Genomic DNA, 20550 nt, shown 5'->3' with positions numbered 1-20550 from the left:
CTTTCCATTTAGACTAAATTAGCTCAATGCCGGATTAAAATTGATTAAAGTAAAATGTATACTATTTTGTTCCTAGTCTATCTTGAAATCTCTCCAAAGGGTCAAGGTTATTGTTTATACTAAGACAAGTCTACATTGTTTAATTCTCACTCCCTGGTTAAAATCCTTAATCCACTTGAATAAATGCATTTTAATGTAATCCTTTTATGTATGTTTTAATTAGATTACTAGCTTTTTTGGGTCATAGTACCGCAGTGTCTGTTATGTGCATTACTTTGCAGAAATAAAGAATTATTCTTTGTTTATAATATATTGAACTTGAAGTAACGAGTGGGATGTAAGTAATTAATGTATGAGTCAGAAGCTTATGTTCACATTTTAATATGATAAAAGAGACTTCTAAAAAAGGGAACATATAAGAACAGAACAGCAGGGCACTCTGTGAAAATATGGCTAAATATTTTGGTAGAGCTACAGCGGTCCGTCCCACAAATCAATGTGAGATTATTTATTAGATCTGTACGCACAAAAATAGTTAGAATTACAAAAGTGATTGAGTATAATGAGAATTATCTTAAAAAGAAAAAACTTCCTCAGGTGGGCCAATACAACTGGAGTTCAAGATGGCCGCTGCAAAAGTGATTAAATAGCAATCCTCTCACAAACTGCAATGGGCACATATAGGGGAAAAAAACAGAGATACATTGTTGCAGATTAAATGATTGAGAATTGTATTTGTTATGGCTTTAAGTAATTGGGAGCTTGGCAGGATAGGCAACCAGGACCTCATCTTCTTCTGGTGGAGTGGCTTTATGATGGAGCAGGGCTAGTTGTGCACAGGCAGGGGGCAAGTTTGCCACAAACAACCTTTAGTGGGTGGGGAGTAGGAGGAGAGTAGGCTGGAAGTGGGTGGAGAGTGGGTGTGGCCACGTGCCTCTCCCCTGCTCAATGGAAGAAGACACTGACCTGGAAAGAAGGTCTTCCAAGTATTGAATTGTATCTCCTTAAATCAAATCCAGCTGAAATAAACATGTCCATGATTTAAAGATTTATTTATTTGGAAGTGATTTTTTTTTTTTTTTTAACCTACGGAACTCTAGCGCCGCTGACGTATGTATCGTTGCAAAGTGTGACTTTCAAAACAGAGCAAGTTAGTGGGGTTATTTGTTGGACGTGGAATTTCAGTGCCCTACACCTCTGCCCCATCAACGTGTCACTAATCTGAGATTCTGCCCTGGGAATAGTGTGATGTTGTGCTGATTCCTTAATGCTCTCTTAGTTGGGAAAGAAGCTTCGTGTTGTCTTTCTGACCCATTCCCTTGAGTAGCGACTGTTCCATTAAATCGTGAACCTGCTTGCACCTTGACCACAGTTGCAAGAAAAGCAGCTCGGCTTTTATCACTTCTTCTTCTTTTTTTTTGTTTACATTTAGAGCTATGGAAACATGGATAAAAAAAATAAATAAATACAAATTAAATAAATAAACAAGATACAGAAAACAAATAAAGGCTTGAATAATAAATAGCTGTGCGTTCATATAAGTAAATAAAATTATAGGAAACCGAAAAAAGCCGCTTATCTGAATATCGACTGTATTCAACGCCTGAAATATGTCAAAAAAGAGACTGTTAGTAAGAATCGCAGCTTCGATTAAGAAATTATTTACGGCATAGGAACTCCGTCAGCGTGCAATAAAATCTTATTTTTATGTCACCGTACTAAATGAAAGAGAAAAATCATTTAAGATGCACTGAACAGTGATGGTATAGTAATTAACGATGATTTTCATGCCGTTTCAGGATGGATTTTTTTAACCTTTAAGGAAAGGATTGTTCATGCTATGGTGTTATGCTCCCATTTCACATAAAATAAAAATATTTGGAGCACATGCTCACATATGACCAATAATAATAATTCTCGGACGACCTACCACATTGACTCTTGGTTACAAGACTTGGTTGCAAGACATTGTGGACTTGGGGGAACAGTCATGGGGGAGGGACCCTGAACAGCTCTTGAAATGATGGAAAAAAAATAAAAACCTAAATATGCAGTGAATCAAGTTTTATTTAGGCTTTGGCGACAAAAATGACTACCTTGAAGGAGTCATCAAATAAAAAATATCTTTATATATTAAGTGTAATGAAAACCCCAAAATGTATATTTTTGTACATAAAAAAATAAAAATTTAATATTTTGGATGAGATTGTGCAATTATTATATGTGACGTCTTATTGACGTACAAATTTTTGTTATGGAAACAGCCCCTACAGACACTAAAAGGAGATTTCGCCATAGAAAACAATTGTGACTAATACCTTAGCCCGTGCGTTGGCAGAACACTTATGTAATGTTATCAAAAATAATATCACAAAGTTCTAGATTGAACAAAGAAAAGAAAAACACTTATTAAATTGGTTACGAGTCTTACAGAACCGGTCACCATGACTACTGCTGTCAAATGACAAAAAAAAAAAAACTCAGTGGAGGAAGAAATATCTTCCAAAAAAACCTGAAAGTCTAAAATATGAGAGCAAATGAAATTTAAGTGCTAAGATTTTTTGCAGTCGTGGAAAATGTAAGTTACTGATAGCTTCTCTAAGAGACACTTTGGCCTTTTTTCGACATTGACTGGTGGTCAGGAAGGTCTAGTTTTATACTCCATGATTATATTCTGTTTTTAGAATTCAGATAGATTTCTATGGTTTTTCATCAAAACCTTTTGTGGAATATAGTAACTTCCATGTATTTTCACATGTGGTTGACGATTGGAACAAAACAGCTAAGGAAAATCAGATGTAGCCCGGAGACATTGCCAACATGTGTCCTGAACCCCTTGATACAAACTGAACGGTTTAAGGCTAACAAAGAGTTTGTGATGAATGTTGGATTTAGGTTGGTCACAGGACATAGCTTGGCGATTGCCATCCTGCTAAGTCCTGGAATATGATGCCATATCAATATTTTTCACCTCGTGGCATGGTACCATCTAGAACATACTATGGAGACCTTGTAACCAGCTTGTTTAGCATTCACCCATTGGGGTGCCTGGTAACCCAAAAGAATGATTTGCCCCTGGTTTTAAGGTATAGAGGTTGTCACTATACCTACTGATCTGCTGCTCCAGTATACACCACTGGCTGTGATGATCAAAGATTGGATCCAGTAGAACTTAAGGCAATTTTTCAGGACTTTTTTAATGTTCATTTTTTTAAGAGATCCATTCATGGGACTCAAAATTTGCCCAAACAATCCATTTATATGTATGTGCTATGCAGAACCTTAAGACTGTATATGTATCAGTAATTGATTTACTATAGAATCACTGCAAATAGCTTGTTGTAAGGAATACAAAATATTAGGCAGAGATGTTTAATAAAAAAAATGTTTTGGGAACAAAAACGTAGAAAAATATGTAATAATTCTCTATTCAATATAAGAAATTGTCTGTCACCTACTTAGTCAATAACCAGAATGAGGAGACAAGGCCAAGTCTTACTAAAAAATATATATATATATATATATATATATGACAAGAAAATAAAATGTGCATAATGTTGATATCACTTCAGCTGCCTCTTATATGTAAAGTAAGCCAGTCTTTTTAATAGACATATCAGCCTATGGATGATAAATTGATTTTAAACAAAGCCCAAATACTAAACTAGGAGTCTAACAAATGTGATAAAATCCAGCCAAAAAAATAAATAATAATAATAATAATAATAATAAAATATTAATAAATAAATAAAAATAAATAATAATAATAATAATAATAAATACAAATACATATATATACATAAAAACACATGGGAACAGTATCCCTATGCAATAAATACACAATTTATACAATTTGTATTTGTTACTTTTGGGTTTTCTGATTCACTTTATGAATAATGCATTTTTATCACCAAACAATAGTACCTGAAGAAAATCCAAATATAGTATTTGTTGCTTATGATAATAAAACTGATAGGGATCCTATTAAAAGTCCATATATGGCTGAATTGTATATTCTCTTGTGTTGTTACAACATTAAAAATCCAAGAGAAAAAAATAAATACACATTAATATGTCATAGACGGGGATGAAGAATATTTGACGATTGCCCCCCCCAGGGTTATGTCATAATTATTCACACACCTTGGCTCAGCGAGATGCAAGTTCCCAGTGCGTTTCTGTACAGCACCCCCCTGAGAACCAGTCATTAGCAAAAAATCTATAATTTGCTACAAAGTATTGCTTATTCTGTTAGAATAATGAATGGCAAAAATACACGTGAACGGGCTGAAAACTGAGACTCCGGCAGAACAGCTGAAGACTAATTGCTTTAGTATTAAGTCATCTGTATGTCCGTCAAAATGTTATTGGAACACGTATCTCCCAGGAAAACAATGTATCAATGTATTTTTTTTAAATGTATTTTATTTAATTCTATGCAAACATAGAATAATTCCCAATTGGCCCCCGTCTAGTCACCTGTTTCTCTTGGTGTAAAGACTTAAACCTTAATCAGTCGTTGGTCTCGTATTACCCTCTACCACCTCTGGTGTGGTGCTAGAATTTTTATAATACAAATTGTTATATTACTTTCTTTTTTAACCCCTTAATGACAAAGCCCGTACATGTACGGGCTCAAAATGCATTGTTTTCAATGGGTTTAGGGACCACCCATTGTCCTTAAGGGGTTAATGACGGATTGTACAGATAACATGATCCTCATTACAAATATACAAAAGATTATGTTTGAGTCTGAAAAAAAAATCTATGATTATGATTATTTAATTTCATTGATTTCGGAAAATTTCATGCATAATAGTCCCAGGTCCCAGGTCGTGGGAGGAGAGCAAAGCGAAAGGTGGTGGACGGTGGGAAGCAGCACTTTACCCGGAGACTCGGCGTCAAACCCAGAGAGTTCCCAGATATGGTAAAGACTACCAGTGAAGTAACTAGAACTTGACAAGTGCCCCAAGGCCAATCTACTCTTCCATATTGCCTGTGCCTACCCTTTAGATAAAACTCATTGTCTTTAATGGGCTCTTCCTCGTTCTTTAGGGCTCATTATCAGCAAGAGAGTTCCTGGTGGTGGCCAAAGTCATTCTAATAGAATTTCTGTACAATAACATCCCAACATATCTCATTCTTCACTTCCTCAGTTCTGTAGAACATTCTAAATGTATATCGGATTTCCTTTCCAGAGAGACTTATTCTCTTATTCTCTTGGATACGTCTTCTTTTACCACCCCTTACATCTGAAGGGAACACTTAATTTCACATTATTCCTTAAATATTTTAATCAAAGACCTTAACTGTTGCTTCAAAGTGAAGTAAAAAAAGCGTGGATGTTTTCATCTTCCGTTCTGCTGTCATCGTGAGTTTAAATGTTCCACCCACTGGGTCTCACTGATTGATAATCATCACAAGTCATCAGAACTCTTAAGAAACAGTAGTTGTGCTGAAACACAGGAAAAGAAAATGGCATTAGAACCGAATGTTTTTTTTTCTCTTCAAAGACAATTGACAGACAACTTTGATCTCGTCTATACATAAGTGGGGCTTTGAAGCCCTCTGATTTCCCCATTTAATTGGTTGCCGAAGTTCATTGCATTGCAAATGCTGCTCTACTCTGCTCTCTTTCCGCTAATGTTGATTCTAACCGGAATTTTGTTGGAGTGACTTTCCCACAGGCACTTAGACCTTTCTGCATGGAAACTATTATTTTTGATTTCCAAATAGATTTCATTTGAACTTGTTTTTTTTTTTTTTTCTGCATCAAAAAAAAAAAAAGATTTTTAAATGAGATATCATGCAATTTGTCTCTTTTTTTTTAATAGTACGACACAGCCATGGGCTAGTTAGGGTACTTACTATTTTTTTAGTAAGTTTAAATAGTATGTGTGACTTTCTAGGAGGCAAAAAAACTTTGAGATTTGTTCTAGATGATACGTGTAGAGATTTATAAGTGCTTAGATATTTATTCATGACTTACTGTGGAAGTATTGGACGAGTAGTAGTCAAGCTAATGGGAAAGTTGATGGTTTGTCTTAAAGGGAAACTGGGTTATTGTGGTTATCTTGGTTTTAATCATGGGTGGATCCACAGGGGACAATGGGTCAATTGCCCCCCCCAAGATAGATGTAGGCAATCTCAGGTAGTAGGGATAAAGGGGTAAGGGGTAAAGTCTACTTTATCTCCCTTCCAGGAGGAGGCTGGATCACGCAACGTTGCTTTGTGACGTGTTAGCGTTCAGTTTCTGAATGTGTGTGTTAGTGCAGGTGTCTAGTTGTATTGGTGTGTATGTCTGGGTGCGTGTGTTAGTGCGAGTGTCTGGGTGTGTGTTAGTGCAAGCGCCCCTCTCGAGGTCAGACTCTATATCTTCCCTTGGTTTTAATACTCATGCTTATTTTAAATCCAATCTATGTGTTTTAGAATGCTCCATACCTAAGGTCAACCGGCACATCAGAGCAACATAAAAATGCTATGTATAAAAAAAATTAGTGTGATTTCCTCTTACTTTCTCCCCAGTATACAAGTCAAACATAAAGGCAAATACATTTAATGCACAAGAATTCTCAGGGGCAAACAGAATATATTCAGAGCATATTAAAACTCATAGTCATAAAGCGTATTACTAAAGACTTCATACATCTTTCATTCACCGCCACCGCGGCCGGTAAATCAATGAGAAGCTGAGCGACACTTTGGGTTTTTATGAGTCCTTGTATTGACTGTAATTTAATTAAAACCGAAGTTTTACTCGGCAAAAACTTTTCAAGCCACAATAGCATTAGGAAACCTAAAAATAAATTAAATGAAGATATATATCCCAAAATCTAAAAAATCTAATTTTACAGCTGTCTTAAAAAGTAAATGTGACATTGTCGTAGGTCGCTGTTCCATAAACCAGAGGGAAGTCAAGAAAACAAATGGTTCTTCTGACAGTGTCCATTTTATGGGATTTTTCTTAAAAATATGGCTAACCTAATTCAGGGCCCCCAGGACAGCCACCCATTAAAATAAATAATTCTGAATGCCTTTTCTTGCCAAAAAATTTACATAAACTTTTTAACGTCCCAACGCGACCTTTGTTTAACTGCCCCGCGGTTAACGCATTTCATAGATTTGCCACTCATACCGCGTAGGGCGCCTTTCGCTCTATTCTTCCTCTAATCATAACAGATGGTCTCAGCATCGTGTGAAGGTGTTTCTAACTATCTCCTTGCGTCCACTCACTGAGTGTGGCCTGGATGAGGCTCTAGTTACAATTGTGTACAGAAAATTTCCACTCCGTCCCAGGTTGGCAAATTTGTTGTTTTGAGATAACATGCGAGGGCATGAGATTAGAGTCGAGCCTGGTCAGTCAAATTAACCCTCAACCACTCTACTTCTTATTGAATACACCCAGTTGCCTTTTTTTTATCTTTTCCTGGCATTTATATGTTAAATCCTGCAATTTCCATCATCCTCCACTATTCTTGGTTCCATGATTGGACAAGATTGATGTAGGTCATGTGCTGGAGTCTTCCGACCCATACCTTTTCATTTTTTTTTATTTTTTTTTTTATTTTGTTTTATTATGCTTACTCTATTATTATCCTGTTGTTTGAATGAGAAGCATGAGAAGTGAGTGGCATCTATCGATGCTAATACTAGAAACATTAATTCCTGGGTCATGATATCCAATTTTCAGTGCCCAGCTCGACAGTTGAACACCTGTGTGGATATAAAAGACTGGATTACTAGTTCCAACACTTCAAGCCTTGAAAGAAGACGCATGGCGCTGAATCCTATAATTTTGTGCATAATGATTCCATCACTGAGTTTTGATGTTCTTCTCCTTATTTCAAGGACTCGAGTACAAAGAAAAATATGCCATTTTGATGACTGACAGTAGCCCAAGTCACGGGTCACCCTCTCTATTTTCCCAAGGGTGCTCAAGAGCACCGTAGAATGGCAAAGACCCTGTCAATTAGATTGTCCTTCAGATATGTAAAGATTCCCACTGGACACATAATGGACTCTTCAAGATCTTCCCTGTGTTTTTCAATGCTGTGCATTTATCTTCTATTTTTCTGTCCATAATATAAAAAAAAATCAAGTTCAGATGTGAGTTAACAGAAAAACCCTTAGCGGCTATTATTTTATTTTCTCAACATGGAACCAGATAGTTGTTGTTATGCATTTTCTGTTTTATGGAAAAAAAATAATCTTGTATTTCATTATTATATTATTATGATAATTTATGTATTTTCCTGATTTCTCCACCTGTGGCTAAAATTATTATTTACAAACATGGCTGTGAATTCTTAACATTCGTCTTAAGATTTCAAATGTTTCTTAAATAGTATATCGATTGATTATACGCTTGTTTTGAAAAATTCTTCAATATGTATTTTGCATGTTCAGCACATTACCAAGTCATGCTTGATATGCTCGATCGGTGCAGGAAAAAAATATTTTAAAACAAAGTTACAAATATTGATATTCTGCAATACTAAATGATGGCTGTACTGGGAGCTGACAGGGAGTCATTGTATTGTCTTTTTAGAGCTTTTTCGAGCAGGGTTATTGAGAGAAGCTATCACATCTTCTTATAGTTAATCAAATAAATATATTACATATGGCTGTATGTTTTATTATTAGTAAAAAAAAATGTCGGCATGAATCTAGTCATTAATTAACAAAAGAATATAATACATACGAGTCCATAATTTATTGTTAATATTTTTATTATTATTAGTCTTATTATTTATTTATTTTAGTTTAGATTACATTTGAAGAGGAACGTGTGACCTTGACCTTGTGTTGACAGTATCCCTTCAATTTTTATTATTTTATAGTATATATTTATATTATTATATAGTATATATTTATATTATTATATATTATATATTATTATATATTATCCTATTATATATTATATATATATAATTATTATTGGGGGGTTTTTTTGAATGTTGATGGGGTTTCCCTTCTTTGATGTTCCACCAGGACAGATGCATCCTACAAACTCAGGGTTTGTTCCACTCTTAGTATAGGACCTGGCCCATATACAAATTCCCATATCTTACATGGGCAGTCGGGAGATTCCACCTCAAGAGAGAATCGAGCAATTGTAGGTTCTGCCTGCACAGTAGACCTACAAATATTGTAATTGGCAGCATTTTAGCTTATCTACTCCGAGCAGACAGTGTACACTGCTCCGAACAGTTGAACTACTTAATCACCATCAAATTGAAGATTGGATTTCACTGCTTGTCCATGGTTTTCTTATTTTATGGGTTACGCACAAAAGCAGAACTTCCTAACCTTGATATTAAATGATTAAAGCTATTAAATTCCAGGGCATGGCTGATGGAGTCGGACAATACCTTTTGAAATAATGAAATATATATTTTGTAGTATATGAGAAAGAGAAACATACAAAATATGTAATATTTTATTAAGTCAAGAGGAATGTTTACTAATAAATAATAATAATAATAATAATTTCCTTGGTTAAATAATTATATTTAATAACTAGACACTATTTCAACTTATCATTGACATGCATTTTTAATAATCATCATCATCATCTTCATCATCATATAACATTAGGCAGCTACGTAAGGGTTAATCTGTGATATTTCTTACTTTTAGATATAGAATCTGATAGGTAATCAAAAAAATAAACAAAGATAGGTTGATAGGGCATTGAAAAAAATATTACTTTTCCTAAGTTTAATAAAATATGATTGACACGCTTGAATTCATCAAGTATGGGATCTTTTCCTATAAAAAAACAAACTAAGAAATGCAAAAAACAAAAACAAATCTAATGCATTAAAACACTTTCAATATATGTAAATAATGAAAATAAGTAAAAAGTTACCTCCAGAGTGGGAATATTTAAATCTATGGTCAGAATTCTGTGATCGTTGTTGGCATATGGTAAAAAAGTATATTTGTGAGATATTAAAAATATCGAATAAATAACAAGAAGTAAAAAACACATAAAAACAACAAAAAATCTTCAATACATCCTGGAGAATTTAGTCATAGGATGGTTTCAACGGAACTTCTTATTTTCAACCTATTTTTTGTAATTGTTTTGAGTAAATCACTCACGATATATCAATATTATCAAAACCAATACAATTGTAAAAAATAACTAAAATTTGCAATTTTAAACATAATGATTTTTTAAAAAAAAAACACATTCTCCTAATTTGAGCCACCAAAACAGGCAAAAATATAAACAAACAATTGTTTAGCAAAAAGTTGGCGTGTTCAAATCGAAAAGCTTCCAAAAACACATTAAAATGAAATTTTATGTTGTTAAAATAAGATCTGGATATACTTTTTATTGGTGTCCTAGGAAAATAGAGACTTCTAAAGTCCGACTACACGCTGCTTAACTGCAACACTATCCTTTGGTTTATCATCAAAAAATAATTTAGAATGCTATAAAATTACCATTTCTGCAAATGTTCACTACCCTGAAATATCACTACTATCGTATTGGGGGTGAAACTGGTTTAACCATAAGCTGCGTTTTTAGTACTGTTTTGATGACAATCATTGCTAAAGTTCATGGTTTTATGTGGAGTTCATTCAACTGTAATTGTTGAGATCTTGCTTGAGAATGATACAACTGGATTCAGAGCCGGCCTTAGGTGTTCTGGCCCCCTGTGCGGACTACTCCCCTTTCTTACTATCTATCCCCTCTCCCCCTTTATCACTATCTACCACCTCTGCCCCTTCTCACTGCCTTCCCCCCTCTGCCCCTTCTCACTCTCTACCACCTCTGCCTCTTCTCACTGCCCCCCTCTGCCCCTTCTCACTGCCCCCCCTCTACCCCTTCTCACTGCCTTTCCCACCTCTGCCCCTTCTCACTATCTACCACCTCTGCCCCTTCTCACTGCCCCTCCTCTGCCCCTTCTCACTGCCTTTCCCACCTCTGCCCCTTCTCACTGCCCCCCCCCCTCTGCCCCATCTCACACCTCTAAGGCCGGCCCTGACTGGATTCATTCCCTAAATCGTGACATGTAGGAACGTTCTGATTAGCAAATCTGACCAAGATTTTTCCCCCAGGTAGAGTTACTCGTCTCAAACCCCCAGGAACGCATAGGGGAACGCAGGTGAGGGCAAAAGAAATGTTACACTAGCAACAAAAACAATTGGTGGCAATTCCTTTAAGACTGGCCTTCTTGTTCTTACTCTACAATATATCATCCGCCTTAACATGATACAGGAAGCAAGTAAACTGAAATTTGAGAGGACTATACTCTGTCCTCATTTGCCGTTCTCCTATGATCAATTTTCTTTCTTTTTTTTTACACTATTTGTAATTTTTTTTATCATCCCAAATACATTTTTATAAATCAAAAAGAGATATAAATAATGCAATTACATTGGTAACGACATACAGAACAAGAAATCACGTCGGTATGTTTTCAAATATTAAACCAGACATTACAAGATAAGTCAATATCTCATTGAATTCAACGTAAAATTCAAGTGCGTCAATAACCTGTTCCTAAAATGACACAAATAGCTATTAGATATCTTTAACTATAAATCTAACATACAAGAGAAAACAAGAAAAAACAAGAAAAGAAAAAAACACAATGAAGAAAGAAATTCTTTGTCAGCTAAAGAGCGCAGAGAATTAATTTTAACTTAAAATAATTCTACGTGCACATAAATATTAAAAGCGTGTTTTTAACAATTGCCAAGACATTCTAACATAAATGAATATTGGTTTTCTAATTAGGAACACAAGTTCATTATTGTGAAAGACATATCTTAAAATGATTGCGTACATGGGGCATTTATGACCATAAAGCCCGATTAAACATGTTTTTTGTTAATTATTTTTTTTTTATCTAATCTTCTTTTAAAAGGTTGGTGGTTCTTAAGAAAATAAAAGGTAATTTGGTTTAAGAAGCCTTTCAGGCTTGGAACCAATTATAGAAAGGTAGCTAAGACAATAATTATTTTATTGATTCAACTTCTAGTAAACAGCATCTTAAAATCAGCATCTTTTTGATGACAACATTATCTTTAATGAATTAACCCCTTTGTTTATCACGGAATGTGCTATTATTCTTAGCAGAACCTACTTAGACAATTGCTACATAAATGTTATGAGTTGAAACATTAATTAATGTTGCCCCTTTTTAGGGTTTCTGATATCATTCATCTGTCTGTGAAAAAAATTAAACTATTTTACTGAAAGCGATCTTGGAACCTTGAAATTGTCTATCTTTTTAAATATTCTAGCTATTGATGAGTAACTATAGGCTTGTATCTAGACTATGTGCAGGGCCACCATTACAGGGGTACAATCAGTAACCTTGTATAAGGCCCAGGAAAGCAGTGGGCTTCTTCACTGTTCCTCTTGGCTCAGTACCAGGGACCACCAATTTCTGTGCCCTTTGTAGACTTAGGAACTCAGACTGCTCCTTTCGTGGGACTGGGGGTAACTGACCCTGGGTATTAGGGTATGGGGGCTCCTTTCCAGGGATTAAAACCTGGTGACCATACCTGGGTCTCTACCGGATACTTCAGAACTTCTCCAGTTGTCCGGGTTGACACCTAAATCTTCTGGCTCGCAGGAGCAGGGCCTTGACACACCGCACTCTACCTCCATTTCCCCCTTAAATGGGGGGGGGGTGTCTAATGACATCAGCAGGAACCCTCACTGATGTCGAAGGGCCCACCCAATGACATCAGCGGGTAGTCCTGGCTGCATCCCGCAATTGGGTTCTCCAGGTAGCCGGAGCCTAAAAGTTCCCAGGTATCCTGATGACCCCATTGAAAGCATGGGACAGGGCAGTGGGGGCAGCACGGGATGAGGCATAGCATAGTGAATCACTTGCATCATAGTGAACGGGCATGATCTCACTGGCCTTAAACTCTTTATCTCTCATGCCTTTCATTTACTTGATCCTACCTTCTATCCCATTTGACACTTTTCTTACTGGTGCATGTTGCTAAATTTCTTGCTTGAATGCAGGTGAATTAACCCCTTTACGTCTTCATCTTATTCTGTACTGTTATGAAAACAATGGGCTTTAAAGCCAACCATGGTGGGCAAGTAGCAATAAGCAAGCCACTGCTCACCACTACGCGGGACATGAAATACGGAGAAGAAACCCCTCTATTCAGATTACCCAGTTGGAACTTATAGGGCAGATCCGAATGGTTCCCGTGCAGTTTTCTTTGCAGTGACCTATGTTACCAATAAACCAGTAAATCTACACCAAATATGAGCTCTCCTTGTCGACCCCTTGTCCTTTTCACTGGACATATCATTGCAGTTTACAGTTATTCATAGAAAATCCATATTATTCATAACTTCAATTTGTCTAAAGGTTCCAAGCTAATAAACTGCAATATATCCAGTCCTTACTTATTCATTCCTAGAAAGGATACAGTGGCATGTTAACATCCCTTATTAACTGCTGCTTATTAAGGGGAATGTGGACTTTTCAATAAATACTGATCGATGTCTCGCCAGCTCTTGTGCATGCCAACAGCCTCAGCTCCTATGTCATATCCTCTTGTGTCAACGAAAGAACAATTACTAAGTATGTTTCCAACAATCCTATTACACTAGTTATATTGTGTTTTGCACAGGGATATGTCTGAAAGAAATAGAAATCCCACTAACTAATGCTAGGAGTTACGATAATTCTACAAGAGGAACATTTGGCTTTTTATGGTTCAGAGCATCAATTAGTCCCTAGAAAAAAAATAAGAATCCACATTTTTGGGTTTGAAGAACTAAATTTTTGAATACTTCTGCTGCATACCTGAGAACTTCCCAGGGTAGGTTACCCCAAAACGCTCCCTCTTATACAGGAGTGGATTTGTGTAGGGGGGGGGCATAGCCCTCAAAAAACATTTAAGTGGGACGGAACTGACTAAGGTGGGAGGAGAGTAGGCGGAATGTAGGTGGAGAGTGGGCATGGTCACGCAGTGCTCACCAGCCTAGAGAAAGAAGGGCTTTACCCGGAGACTCTGGGTCATACCCAGAGAGTTCTTCAGTATGCTTCTGCAGGCACCCTATTGCGGGCGGGGGAGGGGGTATTAAGCCAAACGCAGGGATATAAGTTTACATAAAGCCAAATAAAATTAAAAAAGGAAAGCGCCTTTTTATTTAACATTGTCAGGGTAAAAATGATGCAGTTATGGGGTGAATGTGGTCAATTTGGGGAACTTGCCATTGACATTATGGTGTTTCACATGCATCTGATTGCTGAGAAGTATGTATTATTTTTATATATAATTTCAGGATGAATAAAAAACAAATGCAAGTCTGTACTTTTTCACCTAAAATTTCACACGATACAGATTGCTATTGTTGTTGAAATCCCAGTTGTTGCTATGCCGAGGAGCATAACAGGGAAAATGTTGTTGACAGATGTATTTTACTTTATAAAAGACGGTGTTTGGGAAAAGTGATGATAAATAATGAGCGATTATTTATTGGACTATGTGTTCTGAAGTATAACTGAAGTTTATTCAAGGGAATTGAGTGACTGACATTTGTTTTGTGTGAAAGTTATTATCTGCTAAATTTTATTTACAGCTCCTCAGCGCCCCGCATCGCGGCCATGCACCACACACCCGCCATCAATTTGGCACAATGTTTTCAGTTATGCCATCACACTCACAAAGCTTTGCAATCCAGCACTTAAAAGGTTTAACCACACACAGAATGTTTACACTTCAGCACTGATCGGGTTAACTACACAAATGGTACTCCAGCACCGAAAAAATGAGCTACACCCATGTGAAAGTTGTACTTTAGCATTGAAGAAGTTATGTATGAACATATGGAGGTTTTGCCCTCCAGCACTGAAGAGGTTAACCACACGCAGAGGGGTTAATGCATAGTTGCTGGGAGGGTTAGTTACAATGTATCAGCTACATAGTATCCAGTCTGCCAGGAGGGGAGGCTGTTGCTTCTGTGACTATTTGTTACATTGTGTCAGCCATCAGCAATGCGGCGTCTTCAATCAGAGACGAAATCAGACTAAAGAATACTTTATGGTCTTCTCTCTCTTCTCTTTCACCAAAAAGCGATCCTCTACAGAGTCGGTTAAGGTATCCAACTAGCAACCAGACTGACCCTTTTAACCAATCAATTTCCCTAATAATATCAGGATAAGAGTCAAGCCACAGCAGATGGGACACCGGTATGATTAGTGTAACCATCTTTGCCAATAGCCATGGAAAGAATGTCATTGATATTGATGGTTAAAGACTGCTAGTACTAATCCCCAGGTCAAAATGTAGCAGCAAATTAGCTCTGCACCTCAGAATAAAGTAAATTCTGAATAATACAAAACTGGTAAGGTTTTTCTTCCATTCAGCTGATGAACCTACTAAAAGATAAGGTATCTGCTCATGCTCCTTTGTTCCACAACATGTTACATGTGGGTGATTCAACTTGCTTTAGGTAGAATCAGAAAGCATTGCAGTTCTGCCAACCAAGTGAGCTGGGTCGGCTCGGCAGTTGAGTTGGTTGTTTGATCTCAAAATTGTTCTAAATCAATAAGTTCTACTTGACTCCTTGGGAACTGATGAGTTGACCCACAACAGATCATGCAGAGTAAAACTCTATACAACTTGATGTGAGACTTAAAATTCCTCAACAGTATTTTGACTTATATGGAATGGAGAAATCACGGTTTAAATTTGGTTTATCAAGTGTGGTCCAAATAGGACACTCGTCTGACAACTCAGAATAAAGGGACGTTCCTGGCCCTTGCTGTGTATTGATTACTATGCTTATGTCTAGGATGGTGTGATTTTGTATAGCATGTGTATAGCATTGTGTGACTGTGTAGCATGCATAGTGTAACTGCATTGTTTGGGTATGTGTGTGTAAGGTAGAATGTCAGGGTTAGTATGCATGTGCATAGGGTATTGTTACTTTGTGTTGTTAGTATGTGTGTCTAGGGTAGTGTTTGGGTGTGTGTGTAAGGTTGAATGACAGGGTTAGTATGCATGTGCATAGGGTATTGTTACTTTGTGTTGTTAGTATGCTTGTGTCTAGGGTAGTGTTTTTGCATTGTGTAGTTTGTATATAAGGAAGTGTGATTATGAATGTGTGTAGCATTGTGTTACCCTGTTGCATGCAATGTGTAAATGTGAAAAACTCTCTGAATTTCATCGAGACCACTGACTGCCTGCCTCCTGGATAAAGTAGCTTGCTCACTGCATTTGCTCCTATGTAGCCAGTGGTGACATCTTAGTAGATCATAACTTAGCATACATTGGCCCCCAGAGCTTAGGGCCCCTAGGAATGTGCCTGGTGCATCTAACGGACCATCCACCACTGAATGGAGACTAGTAGTCTATGCATAAGGGGAGCCAGGGATGTAAAATGTGTCCTTGATAAAGAGATAACGAGAAAATCAGAACACAAATGTTGCAAAGAGATATTGATGTTTGTAAACAATGCGTGGTAATCTCTAGGTTATTTCTCATTATCCTAAAACTTGCTTATTATCACCCGCGTCCGCGTTTGCTTCTGCATTGTAATACTCAGCATTAACCTCCTTTAACATTCTGTTTTCTTTATGTTAGTCGTATGTTGTTACCATTTACCCGAGATTAATTGAGGTTAATGCCTCCTCCTCGGAAGAGTTTAGCGAGCCTTCTGAGGAAATATATATATATATATATAAAAAATAGCAACTTAAAAAACAAATGTAATTAACCTTTTCCTCTGTGATAATTTGGCTGCGATGAGAGACAAATGCATAATGCATAAATCTATATTTTAGTGGAAAACATTTTTGAAATAAGTGGGCAAAAGTACTGTGCAAAAGTTTTGGGCAGGTGTGAAAAATATGAACAAAGAGTCCTGGGAGTGGTGGTTTGGCCCCCCATAGAGCCCCGATCTCAACATCATCGAGTCTGTCTGGGATTACATGAAGAGAGAGAGAGGCAACTAAGTCCCCAGAAGGACTGTGGTCAGATCTCCAAGATGTTTGGAACAACCTACCTGCCAAGTTCCTTAAAAAAACTGTGCGAGGGTACATCTATCTGTTTTTGAAACCATTCTTACTTTTTACAGCATTTTTCACACCTGTCTAAAACTTTCAGTACATTATATACGTCATAGACTTGGGCACCTGTGGAAAGTTTCGCGTTCGTTTTCGTGGGAAAACAATTATTGGTAATCGACGAAAATTCATCCAACATTTTCGTTGTCCGAAATTCCATTTGTCCATCTGGGTTGCCATGGAAACAAGAAATAAAAGCATAGAAGAAGTTGAATTCAAATGGCGAGACTCTCTTCCTCTTGTAATTAAGAATAGAAGGAATCGCATCTCTCACCAGCAGAGACCGTTTCAGTTATCAAGATGGAAGCCCATTTCAGAGTATATTGTCTTTATAAACCACGAAACGCCTTTATTTACCAGTGCGATGCAGATGGGTATATATTCTTTTGTCTTGAATAAAAGCAAATTAATGAAGTGAGCTTTATAGCCGTTGTATAAAATGCATCATTGCTCCAAATTCGCTTCTTCCCGTCTTTAAAAAGTGGTGTTGATGGTGCTTTGAAACGTCCTTCCTTCTGAAAATGCCATATTTTGTCACTTGAGGGCATAGCGGGACCTTATCTGCATGCTGGACGGAGATGTGTGTGTTTAGTGTAAATGACATCCCTTGGTTCATTTGGAATTTTATGCACACACGAATCCTTGTGTTTTCAATTCATTTGCCTTGGGGATTATGTTGCCTTCCTTCCAATTCTTACGGCTTCGCTCAGAATCCAAGAAGCAAACAAACCTGTTTGTTAACTAAATCCTTAGCTGAGGACAAGAGAAGGCCTAGCTGCTACTCCATTTTCTTTGCAGATGGTTTTTTCAGACCTTGTAGATCCAGGGTATGTGGGGTGCCTTTTATTCCTTTCTTAAATAGCAGCTTTGGCGGATACTCCAGAACAGGGAAGGGTTGGCACCCTTGGCCAGGGGGGCAGGCAAAGCCAAGTGACTTCATTGTCCCCTTGCTGACTCCCTCAGTAAAACACACACTGGCACACACTTTACACACTCTCACACTAACTCTTACACACACATACACACACTCATGCTACAAACATAGGTACACTTGAACACACATTGACGCATACACACTTATGCTAATACGCACATACTTACACATACTAAGTCATGACCATACTCACTCTAACACACAAATACACTCTCATGCTAACACACATTCACACTCATGCTGACACATTTGCTGTAACATACATGCATTCATACATACATACTCATGCCCTGTCTAACTCTCATATCACCTCTCTCACTCTCTCCTCTCAGTCTCTTACCTTCCCCAAGGCTTCTTTCTTGGACAGTATGCATACAACCACGCTTTCACCTCAAGGTCACATGACTCCACCGCATTCCCACTTTCATGAGTGGGCATATCCAAGTCAGACTGGCCCTTCTTTAAGAGTTTTGGACTGTGCACTGTGCAATTGACAACCCCCCAGCCATACCTGCTCCGGAACCTCCAGAAGGGTTAAAGGACTACCAAGTTTTGTTCTGCCATCTAGAAAAACAACACTGAAACATGCAGAGCCCCGAACTGTCCATCTGGCAAAGAGACAAACCTGAAGGGCTATGGCCAGAAGAGATCCATCCTCATCTGATCCACTGCTCCAACGGCAGATCAGGTGCTGCAGTGTGAGGTCAATGGCCACTTAGTCAACAACCAGGAACAATGTCGGATAGTGGCCTACTGGGCATTTATGGAACAATGTCGGGCAGCATGTACACCAGTGCCTTAAATGCTGGCCTTAAAAGCTGAAATGCTGGCCTCAAAAGCCTTTAGATTCTTCTATTGCAATATCTGCTTAAATTGTGACTTGGGATAAACACACATGATCGTTGCCACTTTATACACTTTTCAGAATACATTACATAGTGTCTGATTCAGACACAGCTAACAGTCCAAATACATGGGCCATGTGCCGAGACAGCCAACAGCCGGCACCTAAACCCAACTGACCCGGCAAATTCGGATCTGTCGGCAGCTATTAATCCACGCTGCATATTGTGTGTACCGGTAAATTAACATTCTGCAGGTACGCAGGTTATAATTTAGAAAAAAAAAAGTTTCAAGAAAAATAACAAAAGCTGGTCTTGGATGGCATCTGAGTGCAAGAATACTCATTTCAGTGGCCTGAAATTTATGACAGGAAATTTGGGAGGATCAAAATGATATTGCAAAAATCCACACTTGCAAGAAGATAATTGGAAATATAAATTTTTGGCCTTGGTCCTTCATGATTAATTAATTTGGGGCTGATTTATAAATCACATTTAAAATTATTAAGCCGAGAAGAATAAAATAACATGTATAAAAATATATTCTTAATGAAATCAGGATTTAAAGCATGCAAAGGCATATATCTAGAAAATAAACAGTATCCTAGAATCGTTCTTCTTCATAATTGGTTATATTTTGTTAATGTCCACGGACGGAGGAAAGAAATTTCAGGGCTACATTGAATTTGCCCGCAGATCGGCCCCATTCGGCCCCATCTGCTCTGTCCGTTTTTCCTGCTACAAAGACTCAAGCATTTACCTTAGTCTCGAGGATGAGATAATATATTCATTCTACAGCAATATGTTCATCGTATGGTATAGATTTTTCAATGGTAATGTTTAATGTTGGGTAGTGAGAGGGTTGTATATAAGTGGAACAGCCTCCCAGCAGAAGTGGTAGAGGGTAATACAGCTAGGGGATTAAACATGCATGGGATAGGCATACGGCTCCTGAATCTAAGACGAGACCAATGACTGATTAAGGTTTGAGTCTTTACAGCAGGAAAAAAATGGCAGCCTAGAGTTATATTTCAATGAGAAATCGCTGTGTACGATATCATTATAAGAACTGGAAAGCTCGGTATTCCAGGTAAAACTCTGTAACCTCTAAATAAACAATATTGTGGGCAAGGTCACATTGTTCACAAAGTATATTGGAAAAAGGGAAAAAAATACATCATCTTGTTTTATGAATTAAAAAAATAAAAATTCTTGGGAAAATCCACTTCTGATAATACAACCATAGAAAAAAAATATACGAAATCATAAAAGCATTCTGACTGGTATTTGAAAGATAACTATAAACTCTGTGCAAGGTATTGCCACAAGCACAGAGATAGGCACTTCAAAAGATATTGCTTCAAATAAAGTAACATAAAAAAACAATATGAGTGAAAGTAAGAAACAAGGTAGAAAAATTGGTTAAGAAAAAAAAAAAGCAAGACAACCTTATGGTTTTTTTTTATCTAATAAAAATCATTGTCGTCCCCCCGTAAGGCAGAGTTAATGTATGGGTTTTACTGTACATACAAGCATAACTGACACAGATCAAAGGGAACCCTAACAAAGACACAGCTTGTAAAATCACGATAGTTTGAAATTATTGTTGAAGTTGTTACAATGTTACATTTTATGGGCTGGAGGGGCAACGGTTAGTATGTAGCTGATTTAGATTTATAGAAGGGAGTTCTTCACTTTTTTCGATGTG

Source organism: Sceloporus occidentalis, unplaced genomic scaffold, assembly GCF_023333645.1.
Source record: "Sceloporus occidentalis isolate IW3139 unplaced genomic scaffold, rSceOcc1.0.p SCAF_158, whole genome shotgun sequence".
Lineage (NCBI taxonomy): Eukaryota > Metazoa > Chordata > Lepidosauria > Squamata > Phrynosomatidae > Sceloporus > Sceloporus occidentalis.
Note: the sequence above shows the minus strand (reverse complement) of the source record.